Here is an 18405-nt window from a genome sequence, read left to right as displayed (position 1 = left end):
GCCGATCCCGCCCCCGGGCGACCGGCCTGGATTGCCCGCACCCGCGTGGGATCCCGACCCCCGGTGTCCCGGCCTGGCCGTCCCGCTCCCAGCGCTGTCGCCGCAGCACCCGACGGACCCGCGAGCGCAGTCCCGTACCTGGGTCCGGTAGCGAGGGAGAGCCAGGAGTACGCCGCTGTGCAGGCGGGCAGCCTCTGCGCGGTAAGCGGAGGGGCAGGGGGAGAAGCGCTGCGTCAGGAGCACGGTGCGAGGCTCCCCAGGCAGGGTGCCCATCTCCCTGGCGGGGTGTGGAGCTGCCCGGAGGGTGCGGGGCTCCCGGGGGCAGGGCGCCCATCTCCCTGGCGGGGTGCAGAGCTCACTGGAGGGGTGCAGAACTCTGCAGCAGGACCCACAGTAGTTCGGCCCGTGCTCTGTTCCCTGTACTGCAGTTTAGAGTAGAGCTGGCACTGGTGACTGTGTGTGTTTTGGGACATGATTTCTTGGGGGTTCACAAACTGGCAGTGTTGAGGACAAATGGGCAGGGCCGTGGGAGTATCTGTGGTAGAGGAGGTGAGTGTTTCATGTTATTTCTCTTTAGAATTTGTACTAGGAGTTGTAGAGGACCCATGGTAGCCTGAGCTATGTAAGATGTCACAAGTACTATGCTTACTTCCTATGCAGTGGCTCTACACATCTTGCACTCCACAAATTAGTATATTGTGCATTAAATAAGTTACAATCTCAAAATGTCTCTTTTATAAAGAATGGTCAGTATGCATATTTCTAACTGGGACCCATAAAGCTCGATTTTCACCCCAGTGCTAGCACTTCATCAACAACCACATGAAAATTTTTCTCTAAGGTGTATTTTATTAGTATTGCCTTTTAGGTGATTCCAGGCATACCTGAAGTAGCTAGTCCTAGCTGCTGCAATTATAGCGTGGGACACAGTACATTGTGGTAGCTGCTATATTTCTATTTGTATTCTAGATATGTGCACAGTTTCTGCAGAGATCAAGGCCTCTTTTTCCTCCCGGTTCCCTCTTCCTAGCTGTTCATCATTTTGTTGATTTTGTCACATCTCTGGGATCTGGAAATGATGTTTTGGTTTAGTTACCGGTTAAGACTTACAGGGAGTGCTAGCCATCCTGCTAGCACTTCAGATCCTGCAGGATTTCCAGTTATCCTGAGAATTATGATGGAACAAAACACATGGCAGCGAGCTGGGGAGTGGCCACAGAGCTCACTGCATCCAGCCAACCAGGAAGTCCTTTCCAGTCCTACGTATCTATATCCATAACAATCTTCTGTGTAAACTCTGTGAGAAGACACTGAAACGTGAACTGAGTGTCTTGGGCTTAACACAAGAACACAGACTCAAATAGGTTTTTTGTGGGAAATAGGGGTCTGGGAGGTTAGTTTCCTGTCCTTAGTACAAGGCACCGCATCTGTGCTCCAGGAAGGGAGTCTCTATATCAGATATCCTTGGTAAAGGATGGAAGGTGGTATGCAGTCATTCTTGGGTCTGCGTGTCCAATCCCTAGCTGTCACAGATATAAAATCCTGTAATCACTCATAATTTTATCAGGCTCTAGTTTAGAAGCAGATGGGATTTTTGCTTCTATGTCCTCTTAGTTTGGAACAATGTTTTGGAGCCCGATTGCTGTAATAGCTGGAAATCTCATCCAGATTTCTTGTGTCATGTATTAGTGGCCAATTTTTATCCATTTATTCTTGATTCACAGTCTTAATCTGCAATTGTTCCTTTGCCTTTCTGGCACTGACTCCCAAGTGTACAAGCAGAGAGATTTATCACCTCTTGGTCTGTGTTTTGCCAGACTAAGGCTAGCTAAGCAAATTGTGCTAGTGGGAAGTAGAAAGCTTTTAAATACATTTCTGAGAGGGGATGGATGCTGTGTGCGGAGGGTATGCTGTCATAGACCTGGCACTTCCCTCTGGTTTGGACATCTTCACAGGCTGACATGGGGGAGGGCATGCCTCTTCCCTGGTGTGCATGGGCAACCTTTCCCTGCCTGGTCTCTCCTCCCACTCCTCTGAGGACTCCCCTGGGGCTCTGCATGACATTCAAAGCTTGTGAGGAATGCACAACTCACCCCAAATAACAGAAAACACATAGCAGAGCAGCATAGGCATCTAGGGGCCCCATGCTGCTCCCACCCCCAACTGGGCGGGCGGTCTGAGCAGAGGGGAGTACATAATGAAAAGCATTTGCTGCAGCAGCTATCTATAGTCTTTTGTATTTGTGAGCAGGCAAGGGAGAGGCGTGGCCCTGCCTGCCTGACCTCAGAGTTGACGTCAGAGAACCCCAAATGAATAACAGGGAGTGCACCAGAACAGAAGCACAGCCAAGCTACCCAGCATGGAAGGTGAGACACCAGCACCACTAAACGAGAGAAGACATAAAATGGGAGGTATTTCCCACAGAACGGTGCTCTGTATCCACAGTGTCAAGACTCTGGCTTCAATTCAAGGTGGGCCAAAGAAGTTTGGAGTTTGGGTCTTTCTATGGGCTGACTCAGCAACACAAAATTTGTGCTTCTGATCTACTACAGGCATCTTCCCTTACCTGTTCTGCTTTCTTAACCACTTGGATGCATGCTGAAGTTTATCGGTTACAGCATGGTCTTTGTATTAGCTTGCATCTGGGAAACAGTTCTAGGAACAATAAGAAGGTTACAGATCTGTGTTATGCTAAACAGTAGGACTGTGCCTTAAAAATATTGCTACCCAAAATATTTGGTTCTAACGCTACTGATATTGTCCTGTTGCTCCCAGTCACTGCAAGAGTGGAAGGCTGGATTCATCTGCCAGTCTAGGACAATATGATAAGAATTGGATCCAGGAGAACATACAGTATGAGTCTGAGATCTTGATCATTTTATTGTGATGTAGTAGCACAGAGAGGCCTCAGTGACAGGGCAAGGCCTTGTCAGGTTAAGGCCAGTGCAGCAAAATTTAGGGATAAACAACATAACTTGTAAGTCTTATATGCACACAGAAATCTTGAGTGTACAACCTTCACAAAATTACATCTGTGACATCAAAGAGGCTATGATTACCAAAACAAGATACAATCACAGAATCATAGAATAGTTTGGGTTGGAAGGGACCTTTAAAGATCATCTATTCCACCCCCCTTGCCATAGGTAGGGACATCTTCATCTCGATCAGGTTGATTAAAGCCCCGTCCAACCTGACCTTGAACGCAATCACAGGAACCAACTTCCTAGTCATTGTTAAGAATGTAAACATCTCCCTAAAAAAATCCATCACTGTCAAGGAAGATACTGTGATTTTCTCATTCTTTGGTGTTCAGTGGAATCTTTTCTCTTTCAAGAGAGTGATGGAAATGAAGTTTAGAAGATATCCTTAGATACAAATGGCAGTGATGTTGGAAGTGGAGAGAGAAACAATTATCCTGTGTCTGTCACAGAAGTTAGGAAGTGCAGGAAGCAATTGTGAGGACTCATAAAAGATAAAAGAAGTGGTTTGTTTTATTGCCTTGTAGAGACTGTGCAGTAGAGAAGGGGGAACTGAGGTAAGGATATGGCTAAAATACTAGCCTGGAGGGACAACATTTGCACTGGTATTATAATGGACTTAGATTTGTGAATCAACAAGGAGGGTGAAAAGAACCAGCTGAGGAGATGTCAGGACAAAGAATGTTGAGGTGGGGTTTTGTTTTTCTTTTGTTTTTGTTTTGCAGAGATCTTGGACCAAAGGATCTTGGAGAATTATTAGTGCACTGATATTTATAGAATGAAAATGATATGTCTTGTGAAACTGTTGGACATTTAATAACAGTATTAGCCCTGGGCAAATAGTGGAAGCGTTGACCACACATTGTAAGAGGGAGTGATGGTTGCCACTAACTATACAACCAATATACGTTTTGGAGCAAGATAATTATACAACTGTTTGGAATACCACCAGTGGAGATATGTTGATATCGTAGGAGGTTTGCTTCCTTGTTTTACTCCCACATAATATTAATAATTTTAAAATATCCTTGTTAACAATTCAGAACTTCATTAAATTATGTTGTCCATTCCATGTTGAAGGACAAGATCTTGACCTTAGGCACTGCTATGATCAACTCTTTCTGAAAAACTACCAGAGCTTTCCGAAAAACGTCTTGAAGTCTTCTCCTTGCAGAAGTATGCTCATACGCTTCACATCAAGTGATACCGACCCCCACTCTGCCTTTCATCTGCTTGGTGGGAGGCAATCTTCATCTCCTTATCCACCACAGAGTTCCTGTACTACCTGCTGCTTTCCCCATTTTAAGTAACACATTACCAAATGTATCTGTTGCAATTACATTCAGTGATTCTCTGGATTTTGTGAATAAATATGGTTTGGGGTAGAGCACCCATGAGACTTCTGATAAACTGATACAGCATTTCATGCTGTGTTACAGTTATGTTCCTGCTATTCAAAGACCTTATCACACTGTTTCAATTTGCTTTTTCTCTCTGAACAGGTTGAACTCCAGTTTGAGTTATTGTCCAGTGTGGATTTTTTTCAAAGAGGTATGAGCAAGATAGGAGCCTTTAACTTCCCTTGAGGGAAGTTTCAAAAGTAACCTTTCTGACTGTGTCTAGGGGCCTGATAGATGGAGGTGCTGCTCCTCCAGCTGCTTTAATCAGCAGACTCAAGCCTCTCAGAGCTTCCTTTGTATTTTAGAGATAAAGACTTGTTTTTCTCTCCAAGTGCAAAAATTATACACTGGAAGTTTCTTAGTTTCTTTGGTGACTTGAAAGCCTTAAAAAAATCTGGCTCTTGTATTGTTTCTTCCTCAAACCTCTGTCTCAATTCCCTGTCTGTAAAATGAGGATAAGACCAAATTTCATACCTCCAAGGAGGGAAGCATGAGGAAAAAAAAAAGGAATTTGGCACATTAGAGATAGATAAGGGATTTCTGTAAGGCATTTGTCAGTAGTACATGAAGAGCTGATTAAACACTGAGCAGTAATTCATCAACTTTTGACTTAAACTCTGTTGCTGTACTTTAAAATGTATGACTGTCAGCCAGCGGGGTTGTTTCTAGAACAGTCCAACAGAGCAGTTCACGGTGACAAACTCGTGGCTATGTCCTGGAAAGCAGGAATTAAAGGATTTATTGATTGCATTATATGACCAATAGAATATGAGTTCTCAGTTTGATGAAATAACTAAACCAAAAGGTATTTTGAAGAGTATATAAAAAGGACAATATCATAAAATAGAATACAATAGAACAGTTCAGTTGGAAGGGACCTACAACAATCATGTAGTCCAACTGCAAGGAAGGATTGATGTTACATATGTATATTTCATTAGTATAATGATTACTGGCAGTCCTGTCAGTGTTGTGGGATCAGCATTTCAAACTCATTCTGGTTACAAGTTTGAAGGAGTTCTGGTTTGAGGTCTCCCCTATGTTCATATATTGAAGGCACAGACTCTCTTTAGTTTTCAAACGGTTGTAAAATTAGCCAGTGTGGAACAACAGGACTTTCAGAAAATTAGGTCCGATCTGTATTTGGACTTCGAGTAAATTTTGTCAGGGTCCCAGGTACACGATGCCTTCTGTGTTCCTCTGGCAGGTGACATTATTTCTTACCAATTTCCTGATGTTTCAAGGGTCACAACTACTATATCACCATATTTGCCAGCAGACATAGTACTGCTTTCCCCAAATTAGAATTCCTCATCCACATGATGTTAAAACCAGAATCACATTCACCAATTTCTTCCTAGGAGGCTCAGATGAACAGGACTAGCAAAGGGAAAGTATCTCTCCAGTGTCCTAACCCCCAGTTCTGCAACTTCCCATTCTCTCAGCTTCATCCTGCTATTATCTCTGCTCCCAGGAATTCATAACCCAACACAGACATGTAGCCAGTCTCCAGGGAGTCTCTGGTCCATGATTTTGGCCTTGTTTATAGCATCTGAGCCACGATGTCAACACTTTGGGGCCCCACACATAGATGGCAAGGGACAAAACAATATAAATTATGCTGGCCTCTGCTTTCTTGTGGTGAGATCTGTACTTGCCAGAAACTTCTAGGCTTTGTTCTGGGCTAGGAGTGGGTTTCATAAAGAAGAGGGAGGCACTTTCTATTCTGAGTGGAGAAAGCAGTACCAAGGAAGGTTTTAATTATCTCCCATCAGTGCAGAGCAGCCAGGCTGCTTGCAGTTGCAGCAGTTGACAAAAAGTGCAGTCCCAGTCCAGTCTATTACAGTGGGAAGGGCTGCAGGAGTGGAGCATGTTCTCACCTCATGGGAAAGGGGTCCTTGTTGGAGAATGAGACCAATTCTTAGTAAGATTGAGAATGGAGCTTTTCCCAAGAGGAAAGGACTCCCTCTGCCAAACTCAGAGCAACAGAGTAAAGCAAACAGCAATTAGAAATGGAAGGGAAGCACAACAGGCTCTTCTCACCTTTTCTCCCATCTCTCAACTCTCCTTCAGGTGGCATTGTGCTATGGAGAATGGCACTCTGGGTTTGTCCTCCTAACCTGTTCTGAGGACTAACATAGAGCTTGGGCTGCTGCTGTTCATAACCTAGCAGGGAATGTTGCAAACACAAAGAAGATGTTCTTGTCTTCATTTTTATGCCTTGCCTTGCAATCAATCCTCTTTTCCTTCAGGGTAGCATGGTACAGTCCAGCACTATGGGGTCCTGCTATGAAAATTACCTGCTCAGCATTTTTCAAATGCTTTGAGGGAAGGTTCTTGTTTATGTGCCATTCATACTTTTTTATTCCTCCTGTCTTGCTGATGCTAATTCTCCATCCTGTTACCCTTATCTGTTAGTGTTCACATTACCTTTGCTAGATCCTTTTTCTGCCTTGTTTTTGTTTCCCCATTGTAAGTATACATCTAAATCTTGTATCCCTATTGCAAGAGCTGCTACTTCTCCCCAGCCCCCCAAGCTGAATTACTATTTCCTTCCATCTTTTCTGCTTAACTCCCCAGGTCGTGTTCCTGATTTTAACATCCCTTTGCCTTCTCCTGCTGTTTCTGAAATGCCCTCTGTAAAAAATGCATCTCTCCCTGTCATCTTCATGGCCTCCCTGTCTATCTTCTGAATCCTTCAGAGACTTCGATACCTTTATTTGATGTTTCTCAGGGTCTAAACTCCTGATGGATCATGTTGCTTGAATTGAGTCAGGCTGTGGAGGAATGCTGCACTGATGCTTTTCCATTGCTGCCTCTTCCCCTACCCTGCTTCCTTCCCTCTTTTCCTCTTCAGAACACTGCTGTGTTCAGCTTTTCAGTGTTGCTGTCACCACGTTCACCTGCCAGCCTTTCTCTCTTCTTTCAGTTTCTGGCTCTCTCTCTTCTTCTGCTCACAGTCATCGCTCGTACTTCTTCACTGGCTAATTCTCTTCATGCTCTGTTGTCCTCTACCCTTGATTCATTTCCACCTACTCTTCCATTACAAGCTCAACCCCGAGAGTCCTCAGCCCTTACACGCTCCTGCGTCTTTTCACTTTCTGCATTGATATTAACAAACTCCTATAACCATCTGAATTCTGCCACTTCACTACCTTTCCTCCCACTCTCATTTTGCCATCTTCCTAGTTTAAAATGGGAAGGTTCAAAGTTTTACTTACTCCCTTGTCCTCAATTTCAGGTTCCCTTAGCCTGTTTTTGCTCATTTCTCAAATTCTTTCCTCCTCCTGCTTTCAGTTCTTTGTAAGAGCTCTCTGCTTCCTCCCACAGGAAAGGAACCAGAAATAACCTCTTCTTTCTCTTTGCCTTGCTTTCATTCTTCTCCTCTTTCTTCTTCCCATCACAAATGCAGAAATTTCTTACCTACTTTTTTTTCTATTATTGTAATCCCAATTAACATGCTGTGAGGATTTCAAGTGCGGCATTCCAAAGAATCATTTGCTCTAGAAGGGAAAATGAAGTTTGTCGATGGTATTTTTGCAACGAATGAATGAGTTTGTGGCACAGTAGGATCTGAACATCAGCCTCCAAGGCTACAGGGTACAGTGTGGGTGAGACATAAAACCTGTGATGCACAAAATCACTCAGGCACAAAGCAAGTGCTATGAGATGTGCTAATTTTCTGTGAATGACACTTAAACCTTATATTTTGCTTCTTTATTTGAGACATTAAGAATTGATAGTAAGCATAAAACAGAAGACCTGTAGTTGTGTGTAATGTGGATGAGGGATAATGTTTCTCAGAATTACAGGGTTGTAAAAGCTGCATATTGTTCATTCTGTCACATGGATGTGGCAGAGGATGCTAAAGCCACCTGCACATCCCAGTGTTTCTTAGGTGAGTGATGTTGGATATGTTGTCTCTCTAAGTGCAGATCTGGACACTGGATGGGACAGCCCTGGGAAAGTGCTAAGAAGAGTCTTTCACCTTTGATGGTAATGAAACCAGAAAATATTGTTCTTATTCTATATTAGAATGGAATAGATCCACTTGGAAGGGACCTGCAACGATCATCTAGTCCAACTGACCAAGCCTGACCACTTCAGGGCTGACCAAGAGTTAAAGCATGTTGTTAAGAGCATTGTCCAAAAGCCTCTTAAACACTGGCAGGTTTGGGACATCGACCATCTCTCTAGGAAGCCTGTGCCAGTGTTTGACCACCCTTTCTACAAAGTGTTTCCTAATGTCCAGTCTAAACCTCCCCAATGCAGCTTGGAGCCATTCCCAGGTGTCCTGTCTCTGGATACCAGGGAGAAAAGATCAGCACCTCCCTCTCCATGTCCCCTCATCAGGAAGCTGTAGAGAGCAATGTAGTTGCCCCTCAGTCTCTTTTTCTCCAAACTAGACAAACCCAGAGTTCTTAGCCACTCCTCATAGCATATGCCTTCCAGCCTGTGGTGACTTGGCCCTGGCTGGAGGCCAGATGCCCACCAAAGCCGCTCTATCACTCCCCCTCCTCAACTGGACAGGGAAGAGAAAGTATAACGAAAGGGTGGTAGGTCGAGATAAGAACAAGAAGAGATCATTCACCAATTACCATCATAGGCAAAACAGACTCAACTTGGGAAAATCAGTTTAATTATTACCAATCAAATCAAAGTAGGATAATGAGAAATAAAACTAAATCTTAAAAAAAACCCTTCCCTCCACCCTTCTTCCTGGGCTCATCTTTACTCCCAAATTCTCTACCTCCTCCCCCCGAGCGGCACAGGGAGATGGGGAATGGAGGTTGTGATCAGTTCATCACACGTTGTCTGTGCCACTCCTTCCTCCTCAGGGGGAGGATTCCTCACACTCTTCCCCTGCTCCAATGTGGAGTCCCTCCCACGGGAGACAGTCCTCCACGAACTTCTCCAATGTGAGTCCTTCCCACGGGCTGCAGATCTTCAGCAGCTGCTCCAGCGTGGGTCCCTTCCACGGGGTCACAAGTCCCACCAGAAAACCTGCTCCAGCATGGGCTTCTCTCTCCACAGGTCCTGCCAGGAGCCTGCTTCAGCATGGGCTTCCCACGGGTCACAGCCTACTTCAGCATGGGGTCGGCCATGGGCTGCAGGTGGATATCTGCTCCCCATCATCCTCCATGGGCTGCAGGGGGACAGCCTGCCTCACCATGGTCTTCACCGCGGGCTGCAGGGGAATCTCTGCTCCAGTGCCTGGAGCACCTCCTCCCCCTCCTCCTTCAATGACCTTGGTGTCTGCAGAGCTGTTCCTCTCACATATTCTCACTCCTCTCTCCAGCTGCAAATGTGCAGGGTTTCCCCCCCCCCCCCCCTTTTTAAATATGTTATCCCAGGGGCACTGCCACTGTCGCTGATTGGCTCGGCCTTGGCCAGCAGCAGGTCTGTCTCGAAGCCATCTGGCATTGGCTCTATTGGACATAGGGCTTCTGATAGAAGCCACCCCTGTAGCCCCGCCCCCCCAAAACCTTGCCATGCAAACCCAATACACAGTCACTTCATCAGCTTTGTTGCCCTCTGGACACTTTCAAGTACCTTAACATCCTTCTTAAATTGTGGGGCCCAGAACTGCACACAGTACTCAAGGTGAGGCCACACCAACATTAAATACAGCAGGATAATCACATCTCTTGACCAGCTGGTTCTACTGTGTTTGATGCACCTTATGATGCAGTTTGCCCTCTTGGCTGCCAGGGCACACTGCTGACTATTCTTGAGCCTGCTGCCAACCAGTGCCCTTAGGTCCCTTTTTGCAGGGCTGCTCTCAAGACACTCCTGTCCCAAGTCATACTTGTGTCTGGCATTACTCCATTCCAGGGGCAGAATTCTGCTTTTGTTTTTGTTAAATTTCATGCTATTGATGAATGCCCAATGCTCCAATCTATCTAGATCCCTCTGCAAGGCCTCATGTCCTTCAAGAGAGTCATCCACTATTCTACCTTCTTACTACCCACCCATTTTCTCAGCCACAAGACTTGCTTTTCAGGCCCCAGGATAGTGTTCTGGGTGGTGGCATGGGGCATGGGATATGTTACCAGCCATCCGGTGATTGCTTCCACCATTGTAAGTACATAGCGCTTGCCTTGGTGAGTTTGTGGGAGTGCGATATAATCAATCTCATATTTATATTTCAGCCATCATCCTCCATACCATAGAGGCTTTAACCGCTTGGCTTGCTTGATTGCAGTGCATGTTTCACATTCATGGATAACCTGTAGAATAGCATCCATGGTCAAGTCTACCTCTCAATCACAAGCCCATCTATATGTTCCTTGATGGCCTGAGGTGTCTTGGGCCCACCAAGCTATAAATAATTTACCCTTATGTTGCCAGTTCAAATCCACCTGAGCCACTTCAGTCTTAGCAGCCTGATCCACTGCTGGTTGTATATGGCATGGTTGCATAGCATGGCGTCATATGGTATGAAATTGAAATCATGCCTGACCAATCTGATAGCCTTCTATGACGGCATGACCAGCTGGATGGATGAAGGGAGAGCAGCGGATATTGTATACCTTGACTTCAGCAAGGCTTTTGATACTGCCTCTCATAACATTCTCGTTAGCAAGCTTAGGCAGTGTGGGTTGGATGAGGGGTCCGTGAGGTGGGTAGAGAACTGGCTGAACGGCAGAGCCCAGAGCATTGTGATGAGCTGTGCAGACTCTAGTTGGAGGCCTGTGTCTAGTGGTGTGCCCCAAGAGTCAGTGCTTGGTCTAGTCTTATTCAACATATTCATCACTGACCTGGATGAGGGGACAGAGTGTACCCTCAGCAAATTCGCTGATGATACTAAGCTGGGAGGAGTGGCCGACACACCGGAAGGCTGTGCTACCATTCAGCAAGTCCTGGACAGACTAGAGAACCAGGCAAAGAAGAACCATATGAAATTCAGTAAGGGCAAGTGTAGGGTCCTGCACCTAGGGAAGAACAACCCCAAGCACCAGTACAGTTTAGGGGTTGACCTGCTGGGAAACAGCACTGCAGAGAAGGACCTGGGAGTCCTGGTGTATTGGGTTTGCGTGGCAAGGTTTTGGTAGCGGGGGGCTACAGGGGTGGCTTCTGCGAGAAACTTCTAGAAGCTTCCCCTGTGTCTGATAGAGCCAATGCCAGCCAGCTCCAAGAGGGACCTGCCGTTGGCCAAGGCCAAGCCAATCAGCAACAGCGGTAGTGCCTCTGGGATAACATATTTAAGAAGCAAGGGAAAAAACAACCTACAGGGAGCTTTTGCAGCCAGAGAGAGGAATGAGAAGATGTGTGAGAAACTTTGCAGACACCCCGGTCAGTGCAGAAGGAGGGAGAGGAGGTGCTCCAGGTCCCGGAGCAGAGGTTCCCCTGCAGCCCGTGGTGAAGACCATGGTGAGGCAGGCTGTCCCCCTGCAGCCCATGGAGGAAGGATGATGGGGAGCAGAGATTCCACCTGCAGCCTGTGGAGGAGGTGGAGGCACCTGAAGGAGACTGATCCCATGGGAAGCTCACGCTGGAGCATGTTCCTGGCAGGACCTGTGGACCCATGGAGAGAGGAGCCAACGCCAGAGCAGGTTTGCTGGCAGGACTTGTGACCCCGTGGGGGACCCACGCTGGAGCAGTCTGTTCCTGAAGGTCTGCACCCTGTGGGAGAGACCCACGTTGGAGCAGTTCATGAAGAACTGCAGCCCATTGGAAAGACTCACAGTGGAGAAGTTGGTGGAGGACTGTCTCCCGTGGGAGGGACTCCACATGGGAGCAGGGGAAGAGTGTGAGGAGTCCTCCCCCTGAGGAGGAAGGAGCAGCAGAAACAATGTCTGATGAACTGACCGCAACCCCATTCCTCGTCCCCCTGTGCTGCTGGGGAGGAGGAGGTAGAAACTGGGGGAGAAGTTAAGCCCAGGAAGAAGGGAGGGATGGGGGAAGTTGTTTTAGATTTGATTTTCTCTCTCATTCCTCTACTCTGTTTTGCTTGATAATAAATTAAATGAATTTTTCTCTAAGTTCAGTCTGTTTTGCCTGTGACGATAATAGGTGAGTGATCTCTCCCTGTCCTTATCTCAACCCACCACCCTTTTGTTATACCTTTTCTCCCCTGTCTGGTTAAGGAGGGGGAGTGATAGAGCGGCTCTGGTGGGCACCTGGCCCCCAGCCAGGGCCAACCCACCACATCCAGTGAACAACAAGTCCTCCATGAGCCAGCAATGTGCCCTCATGGCCAAGAAGGCCAATGGTATCCTGGGGTGTATTAAGACTGTGACCAGCAGATCAAGGGAGGTTATCCTCCCCCTCTGCCCTGGTGAGGCCACATCTGGAATATTGTGTCCAGTTCTGGGCTCCCAGTTCAAGAAAGACGGGGAACTACTGGGGAGAGTCTAGTGGAGGGCTACAAAGATGATTCAGGGACTGGAGCATCTCTCGTATGAGGAAAGGCTGAGAGAGCTGGGTCTGTTTAGCCTGGAGAAGAGAAGACTGAGAGGGGATCTCATCAACACATAAATATCTGAAGGATGGATGTCAAGAGGATGGGGCCAGACTCTTTTCAGTGGTGCCCAGCAACAGGACAAGGGGCAACAGGCACAAAGTGGAACACAGGAAGTTCCACCTGAGCACGAGGAAAAACTTCTTCCCTCTGTGGGTGACCGAGCCCTGGGACAGGCTGCCCAGAGAGGTTGTGGAGTCTCCTTCTCTGGAGAGATTCAAAACCCACTGGATGCATTTCTGTGCAACCTGCTCTAGGTGATCCTGCTTTAGCAGGTGGGTTGGACTAGATGATCTCCAGAGGTCCCTTCCAACCCCTATCAATCTGTGATTCTGTGAATATCCCTTTGGCTAGTTTGGGTCACCTGTCCTGGCTGTGTCCCCTCCCAGCTTCTTGTGAAAATTAACTCTATCCTAGCCAAAAACCAGGACAGCTCACATTAGATCAAGAGCCTCACAATTGTAATACTGGCACATAATATTCAGGTGAGCTGCACAAGTGAGCCTTAATAAGAGGGGAAGCGGGAGAACTCCTAAGTGCCCTGCCTCCTAGTAGATCAATACCTGAGTATGGTACCTGAAAGAGGGTAGATTTAGGTTAGATATGAGGAATAAATTCTTTACTGTGAGGATGTTGAGTCACTGGCACAGGTTGCCCAGAGAAGCAGTGGATGCCCCATCCCTGGAAGTGTTTAAGACCAGGTTGGATGGGGCTTTAAGCAACTTGATCTAGTGGAGGGTGTCCCTGCCCATGACAGGGGGATTGGAACTAGATGGGCTTTGAGGTCCCTTCCAACTCAAACCATTCTGTGATTCTATGATTAAACATTCTTTTTAGATTTACATTATTTAGTGTAACAAATGTTAAGATATAGTGCCAAACGCTATGACCACTGTGCACTGGGTTTATGTGGCCAGGTGTTGGCAGAGGTGGAGTTGCTGGAACAACAGTCCCAGCCAGCTCCAAAACTGATAACCTCTCTGTTAACATATTTAAGAAAGGGTAAAAAATGCTGGGCATCAGCAGTGGGAGAGAGGAGAGAGAAAAAAATGTGAGAGAAGCAGCCCTGCAGACACCAAAGTCAGTGAAGAAGGAGAGGGAGGAGGTGCTCCAGGCACCAGAGCAGAGATTCCCCCACAGCCTTTGGAGAAGACCATGGTGACGTACATTGTCCTGCAGCTTACAGAGGACCACGTTGGAGCACATAGCCACCCTGGGGCCTGTGGAGAATCCTACGCTGCAGCACTGGATATGCCCTGAAGAAGCTGCAGCCCATGGAGAGGAGCCCCTGCAGGAGCGTTTTTTCTGGCAGGAACTGTGGCACGCAGGGGACCTATGCTGGAGCAGTGTTTTGCTGAAAGACTGTACCCTGTGGAAAGGCCTCCATGATGGACCATTTCTTGAAGAACTGCAGCCTCTGGGAGGGACCCCACGATGGAGCAGGGGAACAGTGTGAGGAGGAAGGAGTGGCAGAGATGCAGTGTTAGGAGCTTACCACAACCTCCATTGCCCATCCCCCTGTGCTACTGGGGTGGGATGGAGGTGGAACTGTCAGAATTGAAGGAGTGAAGTTGAGCCAGAGAAGAACGGGGGCTGAAGGGAAGGTGGTATTAGTTTTGTCTTTGTTTCTCACCATCCTACTGTATTTTTAATTGGCAATAAATTTAATTAATCTTCCCCAAGTCGAGTCTGTTTTGTCCATGACAGGAGCTGGTAAGTGATCTCCCTGTTTTTATCTCAGCCTATGAGCTTTTTCATCTTATTTTCTCCTGCTGTCCTGTTGAGGGGGAATGAGAGAGTGGCTTGGTGGGCATCTGGCAGCCAGCCAAAGTTAACTGACCACAGCAGTGTTTCATCAGCTGTCCGTGGCCTGTTTAGATAGAATTGTAACACAGAAAACACTGATCCAGTGACAAGGCACTTGTTTTTAAATTAGTTGTATTTTGTGGACCAGACTACTCAACTACATTGAATTTCAAAGCAGAGTATAATGGAACATTATCACAAATGAAGCAAGGTGAAATGGTAGTTGCCGGCTAAAAAGCGATCACCTGCAATCAGAGTAGCTCTCTGGTTGAAGGCCGTTGGTTCCCCAACAGAGGGCAAGTGATTAGTTAAAATTATAATACACTCCATAATACTCCATGACATTTTCATTAAAAAGTAGTGCATCTATCTAAACATATATTAAATATATTAAGATGTCTCAGAGGGAAAAGTTGTCGGAATATTTGGAGCTCAGTGATGCTTCAATATTTTTGGTGATTCAGAAGTAAATAAGTCATTGCTGATCACGTTTGCAGATGATACTAACACTGGCTGAAAGATAAACAGGTAAGTAAGAAACAATGAACTAGTAAACCGGATCCTTTCGAGCAAGGTTGCTCTTAAAAGAGCCAAATGCAAAGCATTTCCATGATTATGGGACTGTCCAGAAAAATAAGGGCTGAAATGGTTTACACTGGTAGAAGGCAAGCAAGTTAAAACTCAGTACTGTAGCAAAAAGAGCTAAAGCTACCTTTGAATGCATGAAGAGGGAATAAATAATTGGAATCCGACCTGAAAGAATGCACTAACAAGTGGTGAGGGAGCTGAATGACATCACTGCAAGGCCACTCTCAACTACTTTTGAAAGGTCATGGTGAGCGGGGGAGGTTCCTGAGGACTGGAAGAAAGCAAGTATCACTCCTATCTTCAAGAAGGGCAAAAAGGAAGATCTAGGGAACTGCAGGACAGTCAGCCTCACCTCAGTCCCTGGGAAAAGTGATGGAGCAAATCTTCCTGAAAACCATTTCTAAACGCAAGAAGGCAAGAAGGTGATCAGGAGTTGTCAGCAAAGATTTATGAAGAGAAAAATCATGCTTAACTAACCTTGGTCAACTAGATGGGTGACCTTGTCGTAAAAGGAAACTAAGTTTGTTAAACAGGTCCTTCCTCTCACGAACCCGTGCTGGCTGTGACCAATGACTGCGTTGTCCTTCAGGTGTTTTTTGATAACTCCCAGCATAATTTTCTCCATAATTTTACCAGGCACTGAAGTGAGACTGACAGGCCTGTAATTACCAGGCTCTTCTTTCCTGCCCTTCTTGAAGACTGGAACAATGTTTGCCAGCTTCCAGTCAACTGGGACCTCTCCAGATTCCCAAGACCATTGAAAAATAATTGAGAGAGGTCTCACAATGACATTAGCCAGCTCTCTGAGCACCCTGGGATGAATCCCGTCGGGCCCCATGGACTTGTATGCATCCAGGTGGAGCAGCAATTCCTGCACAATTTCAGGGTCAGCTGGGAGTTTATCATTACTGCAGTCACGGTCCTCCAACTCGGGGCAACTGAGGTCCCAGAGCCCATCATCAGTGTTGAAGACAGAGGCGAAGAAGGCATTAAACATCTCTGCTTTATCTATGTCTCTGTTTGTCGGGTGACCATTCTCGTCGAGTAACGAGCCAATATTCTCTCTGGTCCTCCTTTTGTTATTAATGTACTTAAAAAAGCCCTTTTTATTGTCCCCCACAGTAGTGGCCAGTTTCAACTCTAACTGAGCTTTGGCCACACAAATTTTCTCCCTACAAAGGTGAGCAGCATCCCTCTAGTCCTCCCACGTTGCCTGACCCTGCTTCCAGCAGGCATACACTTTCTTTTTCTGCCTAAGCTCTAGAAGAAGATCCCTGTTCAGCCAAGCCGCCCTTCTGCCCTGCCTGCTTGACTTGCGGCATTTTGGAATCGCCTGTTCCTGAGCTCTTAGGAGGTGGCCCTTAAAAAGTGACCAGCATTGATGGACCCCGATGCCTTCAAGAGCAGTTTCCCAGGGGACCTGACTGACTAGTTCCCTGAGCAGCCTGAAGTCTGCTCTCCCCATATCCAGGGTTGAAGTTTTGGTGGCAGGTTTCCTCCTGTCACCAAAGATTTTAAATTCTACCACTTCATGGTCACTATGGCCAAAACATACACAACATACAAAAAGTCTTTCTCCTGTAAGAGGGGTCAAACACTGGATCAGGTTGCTCAGGGACACTGTGTAGCCTTCTGTCTTGGAGATATTGAAAACAAAACTGGACACAGTCCTGAGCAACCTGCTGTAGTTGACACTGCTTTCAGCAGAGGGATTTGACTAGAAGTTCTTCAGAAGTCCCTTTCAGCCTCAACTATTCTAGGATGCTGTGATTGCTTACTGTCTTTCCATCAGCACAAAACATACTGTCATTGTCACTTGACACTAAGGATATAGTCATCCAGTACACTAACAGGGAGGATAATCACAGAGTCATACAATCATAGAATCATAGAATGGTTTTGGTTGGAAGGGACCTTTAAAAATCATCTAGTCCAACCCCCCCTTGCCATGGGCAGGGACATCTTTCACTAGATCAGGTTGCTCAAAGCTCCATCCAACCTGGCCTTGAACACTTCCCGTAACCATATGGGTTAAACACTTCTCATGTCACCTTTAAGAACACCTGCACAGGATGGTGGGGTTTTTTGGTCCTTCCATTTAAATTGCATAATACTTTCTGTAACTGAAAAGAATGTTAGTCCCACAGCTATTGCATGGAGTCACGGGTTTTAAAGCCAGAGTGTTAGTTTCCCCTTCAAACTTTTTTTTTTCCCCCGTGAGCCTCAGCATGATTATAAATTTAACTTTTCAAAGTTTATGATCCTCTTCTCCTCTGTGAGATTCTCTTTGATGAACATGAACATGGAAGGATCCTATATATGACTGATGATGGAAGTCTTTGGGAGCCACTAAATTGTCTTCTAGTCACAGGCACAGAAAACAAAGGTACAATTTCCAGTTTAAAGTGATTATAACTGCCTTCCTTATAAAATCTAAACACATTCCAGAAGTTCACTAGGCAATATTATAAAACCTCTTTGATGTGCTCTACTGACAGTGTCCATGAAGTGAGGAATGCAGTAAGGAAAGGTGGAAAAAATGGGGGTACGTCTATATAATTTTCTGTCTATAATAAATTGAGGTGAGACTGACCTGTAGTTCTCTGCCTCTTCCTTTCTGCCTTTCTTGAAGATAGGAGTGATATTTGCTTTCTTCCAGTCCTCAGAAACCTCCCTCAGTCACCATGACCTTTCAAAGGTAATCGAGAGTGGCCTCGCAGTGATGTCATCCAGCTCCCTCACCACTTGTTGGTGCATTCTTTCAGGTCCCACAGGCTAAGCCCAGTATGCTAAAAGTGGTCCCTTAGCCAACTCTCCTCCACTGAGGGTAAGTCTTCCTTGCTCCAGAGTTTCTCTTTGGCCTTAGGGGGCTGAGATTCCTGAAGGCTGCTTTTCCACTCCTTTGTCACTGGGGTGCTTGCCCCATTTAGCAGTGGACCCATGTTTTCCTTAGTCTTCTCTTGCCAGATTTGACTCCATGTGGGCTTTGATTTTTCCTACCCCATATCTGCTTGCTTGGATAATCTATCTATAGTCCTCGTGGGTTACCTGTGCCTTCTTCCATCTCACTGTGCCTCACAGCGGCTTGAGTTATTTTTAGATATTTAAGAGTCATTAAGTTGACTCATAAACCAAACTCACTTTTTTCCTTCTGCTAGGTCAGATA

The 18405-nt window shown here is 46.2% G+C and overlaps 2 long non-coding RNA genes across 2 annotated transcripts; both read left to right on the top strand.

The window, feature by feature from the left end:
- The first annotated feature begins 62 nt into the window (after window positions 1–62).
- On the top strand, window positions 63–4437 carry LOC129201951 (uncharacterized). The gene is made up of 3 exons (XR_008575539.1): window positions 63–201; window positions 2251–2471; window positions 3707–4437. It is a non-coding gene; the product is annotated as an uncharacterized LOC129201951 (long non-coding RNA).
- A 63-nt stretch (window positions 4438–4500) lies between these two features.
- LOC129201952 (uncharacterized) lies at window positions 4501–14535 on the top strand. Its single transcript, XR_008575540.1, has 3 exons — window positions 4501–4532; window positions 8312–8377; window positions 13843–14535. It is a non-coding gene; the product is annotated as an uncharacterized LOC129201952 (long non-coding RNA).
- The last annotated feature ends 3870 nt before the right edge of the window (window positions 14536–18405 follow it).

Source organism: Grus americana, chromosome 1 (assembly GCF_028858705.1).
Source record: "Grus americana isolate bGruAme1 chromosome 1, bGruAme1.mat, whole genome shotgun sequence".
Classification (NCBI taxonomy): Eukaryota; Metazoa; Chordata; class Aves; order Gruiformes; family Gruidae; genus Grus; species Grus americana.
Note: the sequence above shows the minus strand (reverse complement) of the source record. Positions and strands in the feature narration are given on the sequence as shown.